Source organism: Nicotiana tabacum, chromosome 20 (assembly GCF_000715075.1).
Source record: "Nicotiana tabacum cultivar K326 chromosome 20, ASM71507v2, whole genome shotgun sequence".
Classification (NCBI taxonomy): Eukaryota; Viridiplantae; Streptophyta; class Magnoliopsida; order Solanales; family Solanaceae; genus Nicotiana; species Nicotiana tabacum.
The window spans coordinates 20,005,005-20,030,247 of NC_134099.1; the positions used below are offsets into that span (position 1 = coordinate 20,005,005).

Consider the following 25,243-nt stretch of genomic DNA (forward strand, 5'->3'; position numbering starts at 1 on the left):
AAGTTGCGAACATGCTCAAGTTCTCCTTGTAACTCTAATATCTTTTGTTCCAATTGTATACATATGATTTTTGACCCTCCCCAAGATTTTTCATATTTTAGCATGTTTACCTTACCTGTCATAAAAATAAAAATTACAAAAAATATTTTATTTAGTTACTTTTAGTTTACTTACCTGTCATAAAATTTAAAATAAAATACAAAAATAGTATTGATATTTTATTTTTCCAAAAAAAAAGATAAGAAGAAAAATCTCAAAAAATATATATCTATAGTTACTTAGCTTAGTTTAAAAGTTGTAGGCCTTAATAAGTATTGAGTAGTTTTAAATTTCTTTAATTTGGCTATGATGTTTTCATTTTTAGTTATTCCCTACTAGTTAAATAATCAGTATTTTTGGTTTATTTAAAAAAGAAATGAAAGAATAAATGAAATACAAATAAACAACAAAAAAATGAATTGAAAAATACAAAAAAAAAAAAAAAAGGTAGCTAAGCAACGGAAGAAGCAAAGTTGCAAAGAAAAATCAATTCAACAATGTGAATCCCACCTTATCTCTTGGTAACAAACTCACGTGCACCCCATTTTTTTCACTCACGCTTTTGGCAAAAAACAAAAACGAAAAAATATTCCTTTTGGGACTATCAGGGCTGCTTTCTATCTTCTTTATCTTTCAATATATAACATATGCACACACGTAACAGAGGAGAAAAAATAGATCGGGGAGGTCTGCAAAGAGAGGATGGGACGGGAGAAAAACAAAAATAAAGAGAAAAGAGGGAACAAAGAAGAGAACGAGTGATCTGGGGATAGAAAAACAGAGCTGGGGATTTCTTTGAAAAAGAATCTGATGGAATAATCTTCTTTCTCTAAGATTAAAAGGACTCACTCCTAACATAACGCCAATCTCCATTCTGATTAAAAAGAAGGCAACATCAGCCATTTTCCTCTCAATTCCACCCCCACTTTTCTGCCACAGAAAATCACTCAAAGACCCATAGCAACATCTTCTTCTTCCTCCAAAACACTACCAAGTTCCAGCCAAAAGACACCATGTAGAGCCGTAACTAAGCTTCATTAGCTTCACAAAAGCACGGCCATGGGGCAGATCTGAAATCCCCTCGTTTTACCACATAAAATCAATCAAAACAATACCATAACACCTCCTAAAAATCACTTCAAACACGCAGCATCCTAACCCCCTCTAAACCAATCCAAACCAGCCTCATAAACACGACAAATCGAGCCATAAACCCAGCAAAACAGCTCGTTCTTTCCTAATTTTCCTTACTGCCGAGGTCGAGTTCTCGGCAAGTCGAGGTCGTCAATTCTACTGCCTGTGGTCGCCATCGAGGCATTCTGAGGTTCATTGGGCTTTCTTGTTTCGCGATTTCTAGTTGCCTTCTTGTTGTTTTCGCGGAGTCGTGTTACCGGGGTTCTAATCTCCTATAGTTCAATATCAAAGGAGAAGTGTGTAATAAAAGGTCAGTTCTCTTACCTTTTCTTATTCAAATACTTACCATGCTTTATTATTATTTTTATAATGTTTAGATATGCTTGGTAGATTTACTTTGTTTGGACTTTAGATTGATGGATTTTATAATGTTTATCCTTGCTAATGAATAAATCAATAATGTGGACTTTAAATCAAAGCGGGCTAGGTGACAGTGTGTTCCCCTTTATTTTCCCGTGAGATTTGTTGATGTAATGCTTAATTAATTATTTTGTCTTCTTATTTAAATGGAATAAGTGTTACTTAAATTAGTTATGTCAAGTTGCATTGTATATAGTTGGTATGTAAATAGTAAAGTTCAATATATATTAATTATTTATTATTTATTAGCACGGATATGAACATTAGTAAAGACGTAGGCATTCTTTTGAGGCATAAATTCGAGTAAGCCATCCTTAAAATCGCAATAACCTTCAAATGCTTAGTATCATGAAAACTAGAGTACATCATACCATTTCGCCCCGATAGTTTCATAATTTGTGGCATTACAATAATTCGAGACTAGAAAAAAATTGCATACAATAGCATGCTTTAGGCGCGTTCTTTAAATAATTCATCATAGTTATGGGTACGGTTCCCGTGACGTAGTTGTGATGCGTAATTATTAAAATCCGGGTGCACATTTCATATGACTTGGTTCTAATTTCTAATAAGGTTAAATAGAACGTGTCCTGAACCACGGGTACATTTCATATAGCGGGGCTTACGATGTGTTTTAAATAACCTTGAAATTTTCTGAAATATTAAAAGCGGTTTAAAAGGAATAAAAATGCACATAGGTTTCAAAGATGTTTTAAAATCAAATAAATGGGCCAATAATAACAGTTGAGCGACCGTGCTAAAACTACAGAACTCGGGAATGCCTAACACCTTCTCCCGGGTTAACAGAATTCCTTACCCGGATTTCTGTGTTTCGCGGATTGTAAAACAGAGTCAATTTTTCCTCGATACTGGATTTAAACCGGTGACTTGGGACACCATAAATTATCCCAAGTGGCGCATCTGAATTTTAAATAAAAATAACCCTGTTTCATTGTCACTTAAATTGGAAAAAACTCCCTTATATCCCCTATCGGATGGTAAAAAAGAGGTGTGACACCAATCGCAAGACCAAGTCATTTTATGTGGAGTATTCTGACCGTCTGTAGTTTCCGCATTCTCAGCATTTTCTTTTCGTATACCACTCAAGTCATCCATCTTAGCATTTCCTCAGCTTTTCGTATTACTTGGAGTAGGAGGAGGTGGAGGGCCTCTAGATCTGGTGTGATATGCTCATAATGCCAGTCTGTGCGAACCAATCTTAGGGGATGGGAATAATAAAAATAAAGGAATACAAAAGGTAAACAGGTCAGTAAGGATTCTGAAAAATTTGCAGTATTTAAACACATATTACGGGAATGTAGATTCGCTTCCTAATTTGGGGGCCTCGTTGTGCCCGAGGTAGGTCTAGCGACAAATAGATTTAGAGAAATTCAGTGCCAACAATTGCCTCATTTCATTAAATATAAAGATAGACGACCCAAAATGACACTAAATTAGATAAGTCATTAATGGCACTTGTCCTTATTACATTTGAAAAGCAAGTAAACATAATCTACTTGGTCCCAGAAGGACCTTCTACAGGCTGGATGCTCTTGTCGATCAGATCCCCCAGTTCGCGCAGGTTCAGCAGTAAGAATGCCCTTGCCAAATGCCTTCCTTCGTTTCCCTCAGCGTTCTGGCAATCGGTTACTCTCTTCCTCATTATCCCTTCCAATTCCATCAGAATGTACTCCAGATATTCCAGTCTTTCGCTGGATTTAACAGCCCTCTCTTTCCACTCATTGATATTTTTCTTATCGGCCTTATGTTTCTACATATGCTCGGCTTCAGACTAGCGAACTCTTTTGCGCAATTTGTTATAATTCACTTGTGGTTCGGCAACTTCGTCTATGACCTTGTTTCCTGGACCAACCCTTGGCTCGAATATTCCCCTATGTTATCATCCAACTATGAATGGTAAAAGTACATGTGACCGGTGTGATACCGATCCGACTCGATTGTATCCTTTTCTACCATAATCTTCAAGTGCCACATGTGATGTGCTTCATTTTTGTATGGAATGACATCACCCTAAAAATCGGCTATGAAATGACTCATTTTAGCAACTCACGGTATGACCTGCTTCCATCATGCATGTCTCATAACCTTGAGGGGAGCATAAGGGTAAATGCCCTTTAACCCGATCAGTACCAAGTGTGGAACATCCCTAGACATGATGATAAACTCATCGGTAGGGAACCACTTGAACATCCATTGAACCTGGTCCTCGATCAAATTGTTGAAAAACTGCACCCATCCTATTGTATCCTTTGGTTGAGCAAACATGTCTGGGATATAGGTCATTTTCTTGGAATGACGTAAGGCTATATGATCATTCCACGGCCTTCGCAGAAATTTCTGACGGTATTGACCTTTTTGGAGATGTTCTAACAGCCAAACTTGCAGCAGCAAATTCCAACCCTCGAAGTATCTATACCCCTTCTAACAGCGCTCCAAGGCTCGGTAGATATCTTGAATGATCATAGGGACAATGGTATATGCCCCTTGATCCCGTCCATCAAAGTTTTGGCCACCATGGTCAGCCTGGTGCGGATTCTGTCTCCTTGGATCGGGAACATGAGCATACCCAAGAAACACACGGTGAACATAAAGACCCTGTGGTGAATCCAACCGAAAGAGGTGATGGAGAATTCATCATCAAAAATATGGTAAGACCTGTTGTGACCGTATCGTTCATAGAGGAAGTCGAAGGGTGTGTAGGAGTTTTTCAGGCACTCCAAGTCATCATTCTTCTTTAACCCCATCATCTTAAGAAATCCTCTAGTGGTGCGATTTTCAAGTACCAATAAACCAGGGCTATCCCATGGCAACCCAGCGAATCCCCTATTTCTTCCAAGACAAGGGTCATTTCTATGTCTCCAAAGTGGAGCACATCCCTTTCTTTGTCCCAGAACATTGTAGCTGCTTCGATTAACATTTTGTTCGACTGGAGGTCCAACAAAGAAGGAAAATTTCCTAAGACCCTTTTCACATGATTTTGGTTACTTGATGGAAGATCCCTCCACCAATAATAGTGATGGTATGTTACTGACCATGCCGAACCTGGGGACTTCGTGCCTCATTTTTTGCAAAATAAAATATGGTTAGGCCCTTTTCGCTCCAAGTTCGTCTATTTATACAATAATGATTAGCACATTGGCACTTATTTCCCCAAAAATTAATGCACACAATCGTGGTTGCGTCCGTTGGGATTATGGAAAACCCGATGGACTTTTGGACGAGGCTTATCTTAAGAGGTTATTATGTGGAAAACATATTAACTCGGCTAGATTTGACCATGATGCATCTACAATTAATCAGAGTAAGGTTTCTATAGAGGTCTAGACTGGTACCCTCAAGCGGATAACTTGAGGGGGAAAGGCACGGAAACGTCAATTACACCCTTGATCGACTAGTTTTACCGCAAATACGCCTTTCCAAATTTAAAGGGTGATGTATAAGAAGAGCGCAAATACTCATCAAGTGTTGCTATAGGACTGATTACGCACAAGTGGAATATGATGTTGTGCATGATTTATACAACAATAAATAGCATTTAGGCACGTATTTGCACGTTAAAAATGATAAATGCGGTATCAAAATAATTGAAAGACAGTTAAGAAAGAAAATAAGGAGACAAGTCAGTTTCAGGAAATAAACGAAATCATGAATGCTTGAGAAATAGGCAATTAAATCCAAATAAGGGGGAAGGGGAAAGGGTGCATATGTATTAACAGAATAAAGCATGCTTAAGACTAATTCACAAATACAAGTTCATTATGGTAAGAGCCTAAAAATCCCCAGTAGAGTTGCCATGCTGTCGCGCCCCCTTTTCCTCGCAGAGTTCGGGTTTCGACATTCCTTTTGGGACAACCCATTTCCTTTTGGGATGGGTACGGAATTTGAAGAGTTGCCACCTAACGAATTTAAGGTGCGTTAGGGAACCTAAATAAAATAACTCATAAACCGATTTGCATTACCAGAGATTGAGTAAGAGCTCAAAATAACCTTGAGGGGAAGGTGTTAGGCAGCCCTCGAGGTCCACAACCGTGGGTCTGACCAAACTCGAATTAGGTGAATTAGTCTTATAAGCAAACAAAGCAATTTAGACAAATAGATATTACGTTTAAAACAAGGGTTAAAAATGGTACTAGGTTTTTTAGCCTATAGGATCACTTCTGTGCAATACTTGGTAATCTTTCCCTAGTTTGGGTACTACACATAGCATTAGCGCACAAGTCATCATATTCTTTACTACTCGACTACCCTCCCCTTAATGGTTATATAAGCAATTCTAATTAAACGTACTCTATGCGTGCATTACTCGTTCCTTACTTATGGTCATGGAGGTGTTTAGGACTTCTAGTTAAGATGGATCTAGATTCTTCTATAGTGCTTAAAAGGAGAAAATCTAAGCGACAAACAAAACAAATAAGACTGTCAGATAAAGCAATAGTTAAAGGCTCACATTTACCTCCACAAATAAGCAGGCAATTGCACGTCTCAAACAACAGTATTTCAGACACTTTAAAAGTCCTATAGCAGGATATCTAGGTGAGCACAAAGAAGAACATATGCAGTATTTTTTTAAAGCAAGGAAAAAGATACCTAATCAGTATGCCTACTGATTTTAGGACTTGCTGAATATGGGCAGTTCACAAACAGTTGAACAAAGCATAGTTTTATAATTTCAAGATTTTAATTGTCCTACAGAATTGCCTAGGCGTAGATCAGAGATGTCCTATAAACATGATATCTAATCATGAATCAAAATTGCGATAAACCAGTAAATGATTTTAAACAGTAACGATAATAGTTTAAATGCCTAAGTAAGCATGCTGGTTTAAGGCAATAAATAGGAGGATACATAGTTAAACACAGAAGTAGACATGCTAATCAAAATATAGAAGAGACATGGATTAAACAAAAGTAAATCAGCAAATGAGAGAACACATAGGTTCAAGCTTCATAGTATAACGAACGACATTAGGAATAGGGACATACCAGTTAAAGATGGTAAACAGAAGATGAAAGATATGCAGAACTCAGTGGACTAGCTTTGGCTTTCAGCCAGCTAGGCAGTGCAATGAACACAAGTGGCAGAGAGGTTTTGAGAGCAAAGTTTTGTGTGTGTATGTGTTTTGTTGAACTATGTTCGTGTGTTGAAGAATCAGTAATAAGAGTATATATAGCACTTAGTGAGGTAAAACAAATAAGGTAAAGAGGAAATCACAGTTCGTAAAACAAGGGTAATCAAATAAAATCAATCAGCCAATTAGGGAATCAATTCCAATAGAGAAATCCGGAAGAGACCCTTTAAATTAGGGAGGGTCAATTAACGGTAGAGAACTAGGGCTCAAATAAGGCAAGAAATCAATCTTATACCATATAGGAGTCAATCAGATTCTCAAACCATATCAATAGTTTGATTAAGGCAAGTATAACTAATCAAGGTCACAAATAAAGAAATAGATAAAATCACAGAAAACACTGATTTTAATAGGAAAATATTATTCGAATCCCTAATAAAAATCAATCAGTATATTGGGTTGACAGAAATAAACAAATAATGGAATCAAAATTAAAGAAATTAGTGCAATAACATAACAAGACCTAGGGTTTAAAGAACATACACAAAATTAACCAAACGAGTAAAGGATAATCAGATTAAACACTTGAAAGTTTGAAAAAAGAAAACCTTTTGAAGAAACTTAGGATGAAAACCCTAATTTCAGAGAAGCACTGAAATCAGAATAGTAATAACAAAAGTATAAGATGTTTGAGGAAAAATATCAAATAGCACTTAAACTTTCTAGATCTACAAGGATCTGGCAGACCCAAATAGTTATAAGATTAGGGTTTATAAAAATAGCAAAGATGAAAGAAACTCGGTGCAAAACCACAGATTCAAACCAAAAATAGGCAAGAAACAGTACTCACAAATGAGCATGGCAAAAGACAAGCCTGTGAGATAGATTTTGACAAAACCCAGTTGAATATCTTTGAGATTCTCTCATAAATCAATGAAGTCGAACAACCAGAAGATGTAAGAGGCCGGCACAGGCCGGAAAATACACAGAAACCCCATGGACGGGGAGTTTTACAAGTGACAGCAGCTAGGTTTTAGGGGGTGTTTGAGAGAGAATGGAGAGGTTAGGGAAAATGATGACGGCGGAAGAGAGGGAAATGGGGTGTTAAGGTTAGGCTTAGGATTAAAAATGGTAAGAAATAACGTGGACCGTTGATCTTAGAGATCAACGGCCACGATTAGGCAAGGTCTTTGGGTCGGGTAGGTGCAGAGTTGGGCTTGAGGGTTTTGGGCTGGTATTTTAAAATATTGGGCTGGTGTAATTTAATTGAAACGGAATTAAAAGGGCTATTTGTTAAATATCCAATTAATTAGTAAGAAATTTTTTGTAAAAATAGTTAATTAAGTGATAAAAATGATTTGTATTCATAAATATGATTTAAAATAATTACTTAAAATTATAAAAAAACAAAAAGTCATTTTCGGTATAGATAATGTAGTTATGCATATGTATGGGCTATTTTTGCAAAATATGCAATTATAGTCTTAAAAATGCAAATGTAATTGTAAAAATGCAATTTGAACACTTACATGAGCATAAATGATGAATTTAGATGATTAAATCATCGTAAAGTAATATGAGGAATAATTATTGAATATTTATATAATTAAAAATACAACAATAAATTGATTTAAAGCCCTTTAAAAATTATAGAAAAAATATAAAAATACTTGTGCATATTTGTATATGCATGTAATATATTTTGAAAGTATTTAAAAATATATGAGAAAAAATTGGGTATTAACACTCATATTTCACCTGCTCACAATTGAGACACCGAGCTAAAAATCCCACAATATCCTTCTTCATTCTTCTCCACCAATAATGTTGTCTCAAATCCTGAAACATCTTCGTGGCACCCGGATGGATGGAATCCCGCGAGCTATGAGCCTCCTCTATAATCAACTCCCGAAGCTCATCCACATTGGGCACACATATCTGACCCTGCATCCTCAATACTCTATCATCACCAATAGTTACATCTCTGGCATCCCCGTGCTGAAATCTGTCCTTGAGGACAAGCAAATGAGGATCATCATACTGGCCCTCTCTGATGCGATCAAACAAGGAAGACCGAGAAACCACACAAGCTAAGACCCGACTGGGCTCCAAAATATCCAACCTCACAAACTGATAGGCCAATGCCTGAACATCAACTGCAATAGGCCGCTCCCCAACAGGAATATATGCCAAACTGCCCATACTCATTGCCTTCCTACTCAAAGCATCGGCCACCACATTGTCCTTCCCCGGGTGATACAAGATGGTAATATCATAGTCCTTTAGCAGTTCCAACCATCTTCGCTGCCTCAAATTGAGATCCTTCTACTTGAACAAGTGCTGGAGGCTACGATGATCAGTAAACACCTCACAAGACACACCATAGAGTTAATGTCTCCAAATCTTCAATGTGTGAACAATGACATCCAACTCCAAATCATGAACGGGGTAGTTCTTCTCGTGGGGCTTCAACTGACGAGAAGCATAAGCAATCACTCTACCCTCCTGCATCAACACACACCCGATACCAACTCTAAAAGCATCACAATAAACTGTATATGAACTTGAAGCTGACGGCAACACTAACACTAGAGTTGTGGTCCAGGCAGTCTTGAGCTTCTGAAAGCTCGCCTCACACTCATTCGACCACCTGAAAGGAGCACCCTTTTGAGATAATTTGGTCAACGGTGATGCTATATATGAAAATCCCTGAACGAACCGACGACAATAGACCACCAAACCAAGAAAGCTGCAAATCTCTGTGGCTGAGCACGGTTTGGACCAACTCTGAACCGCCTCTATCTTCGTCAGATCAACCTGACTACCCTTACTGGACACCACGTGCCCCAATAAAGCCACTGAACTAAGCCAAAACTCACACTTGGAGAACTTTGCATAAGTTTCTCCTCCCTCAACTACTGCAACATAACTCTCAAATGCTTCGCGTGCTCCTCCTGACTGCACGAGTATACCAGAATACCATCAATGAATACAATAACAAACGAGTCGAGATAAGGCCGAAACGTGATGTTCATCAAATGCATGAATGCTGCTAGGCATTGGTCAGCCCAAAAGACATCACAAGGAGCTCATAATGACCATACTAGGTCCTGAAAGTTTTCTTAAGAATATTCAAGTCCCTGATCTTCAACTGGTGATACCCTGAACAGAGATCAATCTTGGATAACACCCTCGCTCCCTAAAGTTGGTCAAATAAATCATCAATACGAGGCAAACGATACTTGTTCTTGATTGTGACATTGTTCAACTGCCTGTAATCAATGCACATCCTCATAGTGTCATCCTTCTTCTTCACAAATAGAAGAGGCATACCACACTGCGACACACTAGGCCGAATAAACCGCTGATCAAGGAGTTCCTGAAGCTGCTCCTTCAACTCCGCCGATGCCATACGATATGGTGGAATAGAAATAGGCTGAGTGCCCGGCACCAAATCAATACCAAAATCAATATCCTTGTTCGGTGGCATGCCCGACAAGTCTATAAGAAACACATCTGGAAGGTCCCTTACTACCGGGACTGAATCAATACTAGGAGTCTCTGCACTAACATCCTTCACGAAAGCTAAGCAAGAAAGTCAACCCTTCCCAACCATCTGTTGGGCCTTCAAAAATAAGATCACCCTACTGGGGACAAAATCAGTCGAACCTCGCCACTCAATTCGTGGCACACCCGGCATAGCCAACGTCACTGTCTTAGCATGACAGTCCAAAATAGCATGATACAGAGATAACCAATCCATGCCTAATATCACATCAAAATTGACCATACAAAGCAACAGAAGATCCAGTCGGGTATCCAAACCCCAAATAGTCACCACACAAGAACGATACACGCGGTACATAATAATAGTATCACCCACCGGAGTAGATACACGTACAGATGAAACAAGAGACTCACGGGGCATATCCAAATAATGAGAAAAATATGATAACACATATGAAAAAGTGGAACCAGGATCAAATAATACAGAAGCATCTCTGTGGCAGACTGAGACAATACTTGTAATCACAGCATCTGAAGAAATAGCATCTGGTTTGGCTGGGAGGGCATAGAAACAGGTCTGATTACCACTTGATCATATATTCTTATTAATTTATATAATTTGTTATTTCGTTTTACTTCCTCCACTTCTGGAAAATTCACACAAAGCACACACCTAGCGGTTACGTAGTCTGTGGTCGTGCACTTTTTAAAAAAATACCTTTTAGGGGAAAGTTCGTGGGTAAATCGATCAGCGGTGCAGTCGACAGTCACGGGCTTTCCACTCTCAAGTTGTCCGCTTGGGAGATGACCAGTCTAGCAAAACTCATTCTTAGTCAGCCTAAGATAGAGCCAAACTAAAACCCTTTTACGAGCATGCATCATTTTAACCTTAGGTCATTTAATACCCGAGGTGTATTAAATCCATTAATTAACCTTACCTAAATGTCCGAGTGGGTTTTGAACCCCAAGTGACACCTTATCACGTATATGTGCATCATTTGAAAGGTGAATATGCCAATTATGTGGATCGTTTGCTCTAAATTTATTAAATCCTAGGTAAATGAGCATGATCAACGTTTTTATGGTATTTATGAAATCTTTTGAATTACACAATTAACGAGAAGTTTAAACATGAGAAAATATATTTTAGTATACTTTCCTTTGATGAAAATATACTTTCTTTGGACCACAAAGAAGAGGTTTAAGCAGTTATATTTTACCATTTTATTTGCTTTTCAAAAAATAGAATTATTTAATTAATTTACAACAATGGGATGATATATAATGGCATATTTATCTTTCAAATACACGTTAGGCCTACCTCTAGCACACAGAGGTCCCCTGCATATTAGAACACACTATTATTTGTTATGCTTTTGAATTTGTCACCTGCTTTGCTTGTTTACTTGCTATGTTACTTACTCGACTTTATTATTTTCACTAACATTATCTGTTGTTTTTTGAAGTATTAACTATCCAACTTGCTTATATCTTTATTTAAATATATACTTTCATTTGTGCATATATTTTTTTCTTTTGCTTATTTTTATATCATTTCCTTGAATTAATAATAATAATCATCAATCATTCCGCGCATAACAACTTTAGAGGACCATTTTTGTATTTACTTAGGCTCAAATTTTTTTTAGGTCTACTCCAATTCTTAGAGTCTAATTAAGATATATTTAGTCTCTCGGTATCTTCTATTTTTATAAAGTACGACGTCTTTCCCATAAACTCCTCAATAGGCCAGGTTCGTCATAAATTTCTCGAATCCATTCCATAAACTAGCATTAAGACTTTTTTAAACAACAATGAGCATCTCACTCCCTATAGCAAGATATCATTCCTACTTCTTTAAATTTAAAAAAAAAAACTGTCGTAATATTTCATAATTAGAAAATATTTTTCCCATCTAATCCGTGAGTTAATTTTACTTGCATTCTTTTCTTAAAATATAGTTACATATTTTTCAAATATTGCAACTCGTGCCTCACCGAATATTCGTACCTTCGATTCTTCTCGTAGCTCTATGTTTCATAAAATCTACTTACTATTCTAACTATTTCAACCTTCATGCCAATTCTCATTTTCAAATTGGTAGATGTTCAAACTTGCGCAATCTACCGAGCAATAGAAGGGCACTATTTTGGTCAATTTGCATCGTCAAATTATTCTAAAATTTTTACCTATTCAATTCAAGTGTCTGTATCGTTTTATTTCGGGTCGTCGATCCTAATCTTCACGCACCCGTTAATTCTAAGTCTTGGCATGTGAGTTGAGGTACTATCCCATAAGTCTCAAAACGGTTGATACCGTATTCCGGGCCTCGACTTTATGATTTGCCAACACTAAAAAATAATAATAGAGTCATTTCATGTCCAATTGACTCTTATATCCTAATTAAGTATCTTGATTCTGAGCCTGTCGATATTCAAACAGCCAAAAATTATTTTACAACGTCAAAATTATTCGCCTATGGCCTCTTTGAAGCACAGCCTACATAAGGCTCAGTTTCATTATAGCAAAGAAACTGGGGCAGATGTTTAGCACGCAGGATGAGTATGCTCGAAATGGAAATCATGCAATGGAGTAGTCATCAGAAACTTCACAAAGATTGGGGCAATTTTTTTTAAATTTCAGAGCCATGCAAGGGCAAGAACCTATTTTAAGGATAAACTTTGATGTCTCAACGTGAGTCAACCTCTCACAAACTGCACATTCTACTCAAATTCATTTTACTTCCTTTCCTTCAAGTCTCTAGTGTTAGAGACCTCTAGATAACAAGTCATTCTCGTCCATCCATTTTACAACTTAAGCCATCGTTTCCAGTTTAGGGCTTCTACTTAACCATATTATGAATTAACCTATCTAGTTATATACTTTATTATTTTGTGCATTTATTTCATTGTGATGAATATGCTAACACTTTGCTTTTGTATAAAAGTTTTATTTTTGCCTTTAAAGGTTGCCTAGCATTGAATACTATTTTGGCTGTGAATCTGCATAAAGGACGAAGCTATATGGCATACAGATTTGAAGCATTCAGTACAGGTATGAGATTTTTGCAAGCAAAAGGTGAAGATACCGAGGCAAATGGGGTACGAAAAAAATTGCTGGTTAATCTGGGAAGAACTTTCAACCTTCTTCCGAATGCAACCTCAGCTTCTAACTCAAACCAAAATATTTGCTTAACCATATCCCCTTGCCCAGCTCCTACTTATGCAATCTCTACAGAAGTTCCATCAACCTGCAACCCTAATCAAGTCATGATAATGCCTCCCATAACCACAACTCCATTTGAAGAAAGCAAGCAAAACGAACTAGCAGTATGCCCTCATAAGAGATGTGGAAAAGAAATCCAACAAATTTATCGTAAAGATTTGGATAAAGAACTTCGGATTTAAAGAAATCCATTGGATAAGAATTGCAATCAAGAAATTACCAAAGTCTACGATATGAAGACTTATGCCTGCAACCAGATGTAGAACTCCCACTAGGGTACCAGATGCCAAAGTTTAATACTTTCAACGGGAAGGGAAATCCCATTGCTCATTTGAAAGACTATTGTAGCAGGTTAATTGGCATAGGACACAACGAGTCCATTTGGGACCTGCACTTGTTTATTCAAAGCTTATCAGGACATGCACTTGTTTGGTACACAAAACAAGATTTTAGCAAATGGAGCACGTGGGATGATATGGCTCACAATTTTGTAAAGCAATATGAGTTCAACCTTGGAGCTGATCCAGACATGCATAGCCTGTACAAAATAAAAATACCACATGAATCTTTTCAGGATTATGCAATCCGGTGGAGAGTTGAAGCTTCAAAGGTACACCCCCCGCTATCCTGCATTCAAAGAAAAATTATAAGTTGCAAAGTTTTATTTGCGCTCGCTTGGCTTCATCCTTTGCTTTGCATGAATCTTGCGACTTCTAACTTGCTGATGAGCTTTGCAATAGCATGTAATGTTCAAGAATATCTAAAAATGCCCCTGCATTACTCAAAGAAAATTCATTAGTATAAAAGAAAGTGGTTGCCTTGCATTGAACGTCAAAGTTTGTCTTTGAATCTGCAACTTGTTGCCATGGTATTATGGAATTTGCTGTTATGCTTGTAACAAATATGTAGCTCGGAATTTCATTTTTTGCTTTGCTGAATGATGAAGATCCTTCTGCAAAATCTGCCCCGGTTTTGGCTTTTGGGGTAAATAGAATCTTATTATGATGAGACCGAACCCATAGGATTGCCTACGTATCCCCTCTTAAACGGAAATCAGGTTAACACGTAGTTCTTACAAAAGCAAAGCATGATTACAAAAATAGCTACTCCTATAATGATAGTTGCAAAATGATAATGCCAGCAATGCAAAGGTGAACTAGTCCAAACGATATTTTTTCTTCGGACACCCAACCACGCTCGGTATATTGCTTGTGTTGCGGCTAATTGCATTTGAGATATTTGTTCCAACTGGTAGGTGCACTTGCAGTTTCTTAGCATCAATTAAATTCTAAATCTTATGTTTTAATGCTAGGCATTCATCTGTATCATGACCTTGAGCGTTTGAATGATAAGTACAATACTTTGACGGGTCGAATAATGGATGTGAAGGGTCAAAAATCCTTCATTTTTTTGGTTGCATAATTCCTAAGGCATTCAATTAAGCAAATATGCTAGAGATTGGTTCACTCAGAGGTGTGAAGTCGCGGAGCTTCCTTTTCTTAGATTTGTGAGACGCGACTTATGCTTGATGATGTTGATGGTGAATGCTTTGTTGACGAGGAGGCTGGAGATGCATGTTGCGGGCATTAGAGATGGCATGATTTTGCAAGAGCTGGTGATCATGATGGCATTGTGGTTGATGCATAGTCATGGCAACTGAGGCATTTTCCTTCTCTTTACCTTTGCAACTCATAATTTTTCTTTGAATGCATGAATTTATTAATAGCAAAACTTCACTATGAAGATCCAACGATTGTTCGCATTGCACCAGGAATATTCACTACTGCAAAGGCATTTCATCAAGCTCTCTGCATCGCACCATTTGCTATTACAAAATCATTGCACCAAGCTCTCAGCATTGCACCATCAATATATGTTACTTCGAAGTAACCAAGCCAAGCTCTTCGCACCGCATTATACAACTACAAATCAAGCATCGCACCAAACTTCTGCACCGCACCAATGTTTGAAATTTCAAATCAAGCACCATGCATCTAGGTTCATCCACCTAATAATAAGACAAAATGGTCGTCCACCTGATTAACAGGACATGAGGTCGTCCGCCTAATAATAGGACACGAGGTTGTCCACCTGATTAATAGGACATAAGGTAGTCCGCCTGATTAATAGGACATAAGGTGGCCCGCCTGATAATAGGAGACGAGGTAGTCCGCCTGATTAATAGGACATAAGGTAGTCCGTCTGATAATAGGACACAAGGTTGTTCACCTGATAATAGGTTATTAAGGTTGTCCGCTTGAACAACAGGACACTTTTGCACGTATTCACATGCTTTTCATTAATTTATTTCGACCTAGATGGTCATGTTTTAGTGTCATTACTGAAATGCATCATTATCATAAATCATTGCCAAAGCACATTTATAAACTGCATGTTATTGTTGAAAATCATCATTGGCATAAAGCTATATTTTTATCAAATCATTTTGGCCGACTAGGCCGCATTGTATAAGTAAACGCCCAAAATGTGTCATTTTCATAAGATTACTTTACAGCACATTGCATTTCAATATCTACTCTACTGATGAACTTGCCTTGCAGGAAATATAGTGCAACATAGCGATCAAACCGAGTTATCGCAAATTATATTTTAAAACTCATAGTTTTCTTTGAGTGCAGGAATTTACTAATAATAAACTTCAACATGCAAATTCTCAAATTATTGGCACCGCTCTTTGAATATTTTCTTCTGTAAAGGCACCGCATCAAGCTCTCCGCACCATGGATATTTGCTACAACAAAGTCATTGCACCAGGATTTTTGCATCGCACCATGAATTACCACTACAAAATAGGCACCATATCAAGCCCTTCGCACTGCATCAGTCTTTGTAATTGCAAATCAAGCACCACATATTGGGTCTATCCTCCCTCGAATAAGATATATCGGGTCTATCCACCCTCGAATAAGATATATTGGGTCTATCTGCCGTCAAATAGGATATATCGAGTCCATCCACCCTCAAATAGGATATATCGGGTCCATCCGCCCTCAAATAGGATATATCGGGTCCATCCGCCCTCAAATAGGATATATCGGGTCCATCCGCCCTCAAATAGGATATATCGGGTTCATCCGCCCTCAAATAGGATTTATCGTGTCCATCCACCCTCAAATAGGATTTATCGGGTCCATCCGCCCTCAAATAGGATATATCGGGTTCATCCGTCCTCAAATAGGATTTATCGGGTTAATCCACCCTCAAATAGGATTTATCGGGTCCATCCGCCCTCAAATAGGATATATCGGGTCCATCCGCCCTCAAATAGGATATTGAAGTTAATCTTTCCTCAAAAGGACATTAATTTATTTCGACCTGAGTGGTCCCACTTGCATAAGCATTGCCAAAGCATAGCTTTCATAAATCATTGCCAAACACTTTTTTTTAATCTAAATTTTCATGTGCCATTGCCGACCATGAAATATATCACCATAAAATTCTATTTTTATATGTTTGCCCAATAAATTCGCAATTAATGCCTAAATATTATTTTCATAAAATTACTTTTATGGCATATTGCATCTTATTTCCTAACAATTGTTTTTAGCATTGTTAAGCTTTGCAGGAAATATAGTGCAACGTGGAACTATATCTTAGCAGTGAACTTAGACAATTTGTTGGGGAGGAATACCAAACTCTCCAATAAAGGTCAAGGATCTACTTCGAACTCTGCTCGGCTTGACTCTTCAAATTCCTAATCCAATCTTCATTTCAAACATCTTTATTTCAATCATGACACCAAGTGTCTCTATTATTCGACTCGGGGGCAGTATTTTAAGATTTGCATTAATAGTTGAGTCCTACTCCAGGGTACCATAAGTCTTCAACTACATATGGTCTGATTCTCGTGAAACCCGAGATATGTAGGCAACTCAAAATCGGAGTTCGGCAGCAATCATTTTTTTACATCCCTTTTGTCTCATTCCACTCTTGATGATTGGGACAAAATTGGCTAATAAGTCAATATTCTTTGCCCGAAAACGCTTTCATCGTCTCCAGTCAAAGAGGGGCAGTTGTTGACATACAATTTTATCCCTCCTTTCTTCTAATTAATTTTCTTGAGCTTCTAAGTTAATAATAAATTGAATACCCTATTTTTGCTACAATTCTTTTTTTTACAGTTGTTACTACTACTATCATTAGTATTAATATTAGTATTAGTATTTGTCACGACCCCAATCCCCGGTCGCGATGGCGCCCAACACGATGCTAGGCAAGCCCGACCAATTCATCACTCACAATCCCTTATGTCGAATTCATTACCAATTAATGTGATTTAATGCTAAGTTAACATGATTATAACTCTGTAGTAATAGATAAACAGAGCAGAAAATCCATAGAATATCAATATAAATCCCACCGATCTGGTGTCACGAGCCAAGAGCCTCTAATACAAGTCTGTGTAGCAACCTATACATAGAGTTGTCTAGAATGAGGAAAATAAAGAGATTAAAGGGAGAAATTGGGTCCTGCGGATGCCATGCAGCTACCTCGATGACTCCGGAATAAGCTGAACAACAGCAGAAAGCTCAAACTATGCCTCCGGGATACCTGTATCTGCACACATGGTGCAGGGAGTAAAGTGAGTACTCCAACTCAGTGAGTAATAGCAATAAATAATGACTGACGGAAAGAAAACTCGTAAAACACTACGCAGTTCTATATTAAAACAGTGAGAATATCAAAAACAACAACTGAATGAAGAAGTCAGTTAAAAGTCCTTTAAGCCAGTATTCATTTCATTTACTCCTCATGATAACCGAATTCATGTTTGCACTTCTGCGGTGTGCAGCCCGATCCATATAGTATACTGCTGCGGCAAGCAGCCCGATCCATATATATATATCGTTGCGGCGTGCAGCCTGATCCATATATATATATATATATATATATATATATATATATATATATATATATATATATATATACTGTTGTGGCGTGCAGCCCGATCCAAGAATAGTCGACTGCGCTCACTGGGGGTTTGCAGACTCCAGAGGGGCTCCTTCAGCCCAAGCAATATACTACTGCGGCGTGCAGTCCGATCCATATAATATACTACTACGGCGTGCAGTCTGATCCGCATAAATATAAATACTGCTACGGCATGCAGCCCGATCCATAGCATATCAAATACCCTCACCATGGGGTTCTCGACCCCTATCAGTCAATATAGACTTGTCCTCTGGGGCACACTAAGATAAGACGGGGTTCTCAACCCACGCGCTACTCTCATTAGGATTTAACAATTTCTAAAGCTGGTTCATATTATGTTTATCAGTTAAGAACATGACTGAGGGTATGATTTCGACAAGAAAAGTGAGGTCAACCAATACGAATGCCCTCTAAAGGTTCTACAGATCGGCACAAGGCCCCAAATATGGCAACTAGCCCATAATATAACGATATTAATTAAGTCTCAGGCAAAAGTACAGTAGAGTCATAAAACGGGATGGACCGAGTCCAAATCCCCAATAGTAACCGACCCCACGCTTATCATACAGCGTGTGTCTCATCCCAACATAGCACCACGTTGTGCAAATCCGGGGTTTCAAACCTTCAGAACATCATTTATAACCATTACTCACCTCAAGCAAGCTGAAATCCTAGCTCGCTACTCCCTTGCCTCGCAAATCAACCTCCTCGAGCATCGAATCAAATCAAAACCACAAGTAATAAGTTACAATAGGCTAAGGTAATACAACCCAATCGAAAAGAATCGAAAAAATATCAAAAATCACGAAGTTGGCAAAACCCGAGCCCCGGGCCAACTTCTCGAAAAATCAGAAAATTAACATCACCGGATTCCTTATCTCACTACGAGTCTATGCATATCAAGTTTACCGAAATCCGAGCTCAAATGCTCCCTCAAACCCCCAAATTTCTATTTCAAAAGTCAGGCCCTAATCCTTCCCTTTTTAATCAAATTTCCATGAATTTAGATGTTGAATCTACAATTAAATGATGTTTTTAGGTCATAAGACTCACCTCCAATCAATCCCAGTCGAAACCCTCTTTAATCCTCGTCCAGAAGCTCTCAAGGATGTTCAAAAATGGAGGAAAATGGGTTTGGGTTCGCGGATAAAATGTTTTTAACATTCTGCCCGGATCACTGTAGCTAACTCTATGCGATCGCATTCAAGACCCTACGATCGCATAGACCAAAAATCCCATGGTCTCAAATTACCCTATGCGATCACAACAGGCCCTATGCAATTGCAGTGCCTTACCAAACAACATTGTGCGATCGCAACCCCTTCATGCGATAGCATTGAACAACCAAACAGCCCCTAAAATCCTTCTATGCGATCGTAGGGTCTTGAATGCGATCGCATAGAGCAAAATTGCTCTGCACAAACTGCTGCATTTCTGCAGCATTTTCCAACTTCAAGAATTCCCGTTAACCATCCGAAATCACCCCGATGCCCCCGGGACCTCAACCAAAAGTGTCAACCCATCCTAAAACATCATTCAAACTTGTTCCAATCATCAAAACACCACAAACAACACCAAAACCATCAAATTACATCGGATTCAAGCCTAAATTTCTTTAAAACTTCTGAAATACGCATTTGATCAAAAACCCGACCAAGACACCTCCGAATGATCTGAAATTTTGCGCACACATCCAAAATCACCTAACGAAGCTACTAAAACTCTCGAAATTCCATTCTGAACCCCGTATCAAAATCTTACCTACCAACCAGAATTCGCCAAAATACTAATTTCGCCAATTCAAGCCTAATTCTACTCCGGACCTCCAAAATCAATTCCGATCACACTCCTAAGCCACATATCAACCCCCGAAGCTAACCGGATCACCTAAAATCACATCCGAGCCCTCTAACTCAATAGTCAATATCCGTTTGACTTTCCCAAAACAAGTCTTCCTTAAAGAGACTAAGTGTCTCATTTCCTATCAAAACCAATCTGATTTAACTCTAACACACCGAATACCGATAACGAAACATGAAGAAGCATGAAATGGGGGAAACGGGGCAGTAACTCATGTGACGACGGGCTGGGTCGTCACATCCTCCCCAACTAAAACAAACGCTCGTCCTCGAGCGGGTCAAGAAACATACCTGGAGCCTCAAACAGGTGAGGATATCTGCTCCGCATCTCCCGCTCGGTCTCCCAAGTAGCCTCCTCCACGGGCCGACCTCTCCACTGCACCTTCACCTAAGCGATATCTTTTGATCTCAATCTCCGAACCTGACAACCCAAAATAGCCACTGGCTCCACATCGTAGGTCAAATCGTCATCCAATTGGGCCATGTTGAAGTCTAAAAAATGAGACGGGTCCCCAACATACTTCCGGAGCATAGAAACATGGAATACCAGATGCACACTTGACAAGCTGGGTGGCAAAGCAAGCTCACAAGCCACCTCCCAATCCTCCGAAGCACCTCAAAAGGCCCAATGAACCGCGAACTCAACTTGCCTTTCTTCCCAAACCTCATAACACCCTTCATGGGCGAAACCTTCAGCAAGACCTTCTCACCAACCATATAGGACACATCTCGAACCTTCCGATCCGCATAACGCTTCTGACATGACTGAGTTGTACGAAGTCTTTCCTGAATCACCTTCACATTCTCTAAGGCATCCTGAACCAAGTCTGTTCCCAACATCCTAGCCTCGCCAGGCTCTAACCAACCAACTGGAGATCTACATCGTCTCCCATACAAGGCCTCATATGGTGCCATTTGAATGTTGGACTGATAGCTATTGTTGTAGGCAAACTCTGCAAGCGGCAGAAACTCATCCCAAGAACCTCCGAATTCAATAACACAGGCGCGCAACATGTCCGGCAATATCTAAATAGTGCGCTCGGATTGTCCGTCCGTCTGAGGATGAAATGTTGTGCTCAACTCTACCTGAGTACCCAACTCTCTCTGCACGGCTCTCAAAAACTACAAAGTAAACTGAGTACCTCTATCTGAGATGATGGAAACCGGAACACCATGCAACCGAACAATCTCCCGGATATAAATCCCTGCCAACCGCTCTGAAGAATAGGTTGCACACTGGAATGAAGTGAGCGGACTTGGTCAGCCTGTCCACAATCACCCAAATCGAATCAAACTTCTTCGAAGTCCGAGGAAGACCACTCACAAAATCCATAGTAACTCTCTCCCACTTCCACTCAGGAATAATCATCCGCTGAAGTATGCCACCCGGTCTCTGATGATCGTACTTTACCTGCTGACAGTTGAGACACCAAGCCACATACCCTACTATATCCCTTTTCATTCTTCTCCACCAGTAGTGTTGCCTCAAATCCTGATACATCTTCGCGGCACCTGGATGGATGGAATACCGCGAGCTGTGGGCCTCCTCCAATTTCAACTCCCGAAGCCCATCCACATTGGGAACGCAAATCCGGCCCCGCATCCTCAACACGCCATCACCATCAATGGTCACATCCCTGGCATCATCATGCTGAACCCTATCCTTAAGGACAAGAAAATGTGGATCATCATACTGGCGCTCTCTGATGCGGTCATACAAGGAAGACCGAGAAACCACACAAGCCAACACCCGACTAGGCTCTGAAATGTCTAATCTCACCATCCGATTGGCCAAAGCCTGAACATCAACAGCAAAGGGCCTCTCCCCAACTGGAATGTACGCCAAACTCCCCATGCTAACCGCCTTCCGGCTCAACGCATCGGCCACCACATTGGCCTTCCCGGGGTGATACAAAATTGTAATATCATAATCCTTGAGCAACTCAAGCCACCTCCGCTGCCTCAAATTAAGATCCTTTTGCCTGAACAAATGTTGAAGACTACGATGATCGGTGAATACCTCACAAGGTACGCCATATAAATAGTGCCTCCAAATCTTCAAAGCATGAACTATGGCAGCCAACTCTAAGTCATGAATAGAGTAGTTCTACTCGTGGGGCTTCAACTGACGAGAAGCATAGGCAATCACTCTACCCTCCTACATCAACATACAACCAATCCCAACTCTCGAAGCGTCACAATAGACGGTATAAGAACCTGAAGTTGATGGTAACACCAATACCGGAGTTGTGGTCAAAGCTGTCTTGAGCTTCGAAAAGCTCTTCTCGCACTCGTCCGACCATACAAACGGAGCACCCTTCTACGTCACCTTGGTCAAAGGCGAGGCAATAGATGAAAAACCCTGAACGAACCGGCGATAATAACCCGCCAAACTGAGGAAGCTACGAATCTCTGTGGCTGAGGTCGGTCTAGGACAACTCTGTACCACCTCTATCTTCTTCGGGTCGACCTTAATACCCTCGCTAGACACCACGTGACCTAAGAAAGCCACTGACCCAAGCCAAAACTCACACTTGGAGAACTTTGCATAGAGCTTCTCCTCCCTCAATCTCTGTAATACCACTCGCAAATGTTGTGCGTGCTCCTCCTGGCTACGCGAGTACACCAATATATCATCAATAAAAACAATCACAAACGAATCCAGATATGGCCAAAATACATTGTTCATCAAATGCATGAACGCGGCTGGGGCATTAGTCAGCCCGAAGGACATAACAAGAAACTCATAGTGCCCATATCTAGTCCTGAAAGCAGTCTTCATAATATCCGAATCCTGGATCTTTAACTGGTGATAGCCTGAACGAAGATCAATCTTGGAGAATACACTTGTCCCCTGAAGCTGGTCAAATAAATCATCGATACGAGGCAGGGGATACTTGTTCTTCACTGTTACTTTATTCAATTGCCTGTAGTCAATGCACATTCTCATTGTGCCATCCTTCTTTTTCACAAATAGAACCGGTGAAACCCATAGTGACACTCTAGGCCGAATAAACCCTTATCCAGGAGCTCCTGAAGCTGATCCTTTAGTTCTTTCAACTCTGTCGGTGCTATACAATATGGAGGAATGGAAATGGGCTGAGTGTCCGGCACCAGGTCAATACCAAAATCAATGTCCCTGTCCGGTGGCATGCCCGACAGGTCTGCAGGAAACACATCGGGAAACTCCCTCACTACTGGAACGGAATCAATGCTAGGAGTCTCAGCTCCAACATCCCTCACAAGAGCCAAATATGATAGACAACCTTTCCCAACCATACTCTAGGCCTTTAGAAAAGAAATCACCCTGCTAGGCACATAATCAGCCACGCCACGCCACTCGATCCTCGGAACACCGGTATAGCCAAAGTGAATGTCTTATCATGACAGTCAAGAATAGCATGACACGGAGATAGCCAATCCATGCCCAGAATAACATCAAAGTCCACCATGCTCAACAGCAATATATCAACTCGGGTCTCCAAACCCCCAATAGTCGCCAAACACGACCGATATACATGGTCTACAACAATGGTATCACCCACCGGGGTAGATACATGAACATGTAAGGCAATACATCCTAGGGTCATACCTAAATGATGAGCAAAATATGAAGACACATAGGAATAGGTGGAACCAGGATCAAATAATGCAAAGACATCTCTGTGGCAGACTGAAACAATACCTGTAATGACAGCATCCGAAGCAATGGCGTTGGGTCTGCCTGGGCGTGCATAGAAACAGGCCTAACTGCCCCCTGATCGACCTCCCCCTCTAGGGTGACCCCTAGTTGCCTGACCTCCACCCCTAGCTGGCTGGGCGGGTGGTGAAATAACTAGAGCAGAAGTTGAGGGCTGACCCCTCTACTGAGATGAGCTAGCAGCACGGCGAGGACACTCCCTCCGCATATGCCTGAACTCTCCACACTCATAGCAACTCCCGGGTGCTGGGAACTGGGGATGAAGGGAACCCCTCATGCCAGAGTGGCTAGCTGATGCACTCGGCCTGGAAGAACCCTGAGCAGATGGAGCACGAGATGAACTCTGTGATGGGAGAGCGTTGAGAGATGGCTGACTGTGCTGAGAACCCTGATAACCACGACCAGAAGATCTACCTCGGTACTCAGGTCGAGCTGACTGACCAGGCCTGAAAGAACGACCCCGACCCTGCTGGAACCGGCCCCTCGAAAGAGCGCCACTGAAACTGCCAGAACCTCAATGCCTCTTGGCCTCCCTTTCCTCTCTCTCCTAACGGCGAGCCGTCTCAATATCACAAACAATATCAACTGCATCCTCGAAGGAAATACCCAGAAGTCTCTCTCGAGTCATCAGAATACGAAGGTGATAATTAAGACTATCCACGAACCTCTTAATCCTCTCCCGATCCGTCGAAACTATCCATGAGGCATAACGAGCCAACTCAGAAAATCTCGCTTCATATTGAGACACAGTCATATCTCCCTGGCGAAGCCACTCAAAGTGTCTACGCAGCTCCTCCCTCTGAGACTGCGGTATCCACTTCTCCAAGAAGAGGGTGGAGAACTCCTGCCAAGTCAAAGGTACTGCACCTGCTGGCCTACGCCGCTCATACGCCTCCCACCAAGTGAAGGCCGCTCCAGTAAACTGAAATGTAGTAAACCCACACCGTTGGACTCAAGAATCCCTGTTGTCTGAAGCATACGCTGACACTTGTCGAGAAAACTCTGGGCATCCTCGCCCTGAGCACCACTGAAAGAAGGAGGCTAAAGTTTACTAAACCTCTCGAGACGACGCTACTCATCGTCTGGCATAACTGGAACCCTGTACTCCTGAACGGGTACCACTGGCTGAGCTAGAGGTGCCTCTGGAGTCTGTAATCCCTGCACTACCTGCTCAGGTGTGCGAGCAGCGGGGGTCTGATTACCTCCCCTGGCATGCGAAGTATCTGCTGTTGTGGTGGCTGAAACTGCCTGAGCCAGGCCTGTGCAAACTGTCAAGATCTGGGCCAATGTCTCCTGGAGACCCGGTATCACAATGG

General features: G+C 40.3%; 1 long non-coding RNA gene across 2 annotated transcripts; it reads left to right on the plus strand.

Annotated features, from left to right (window-relative positions):
• The first annotated feature begins 485 nt into the window (after positions 1–485).
• On the plus strand, positions 486–14,317 carry LOC107801128 (uncharacterized). Of its 2 annotated transcripts, none has more exons than XR_001651556.2 (2): positions 486–1,483; positions 13,138–14,317. It is a non-coding gene; the product is annotated as an uncharacterized LOC107801128 (long non-coding RNA). The 2 variants fall into 2 exon arrangements; XR_001651558.2 differs by having other exon boundaries at positions 13,158–14,317.
• Positions 14,318–25,243: the final 10,926 nt, after the last annotated feature.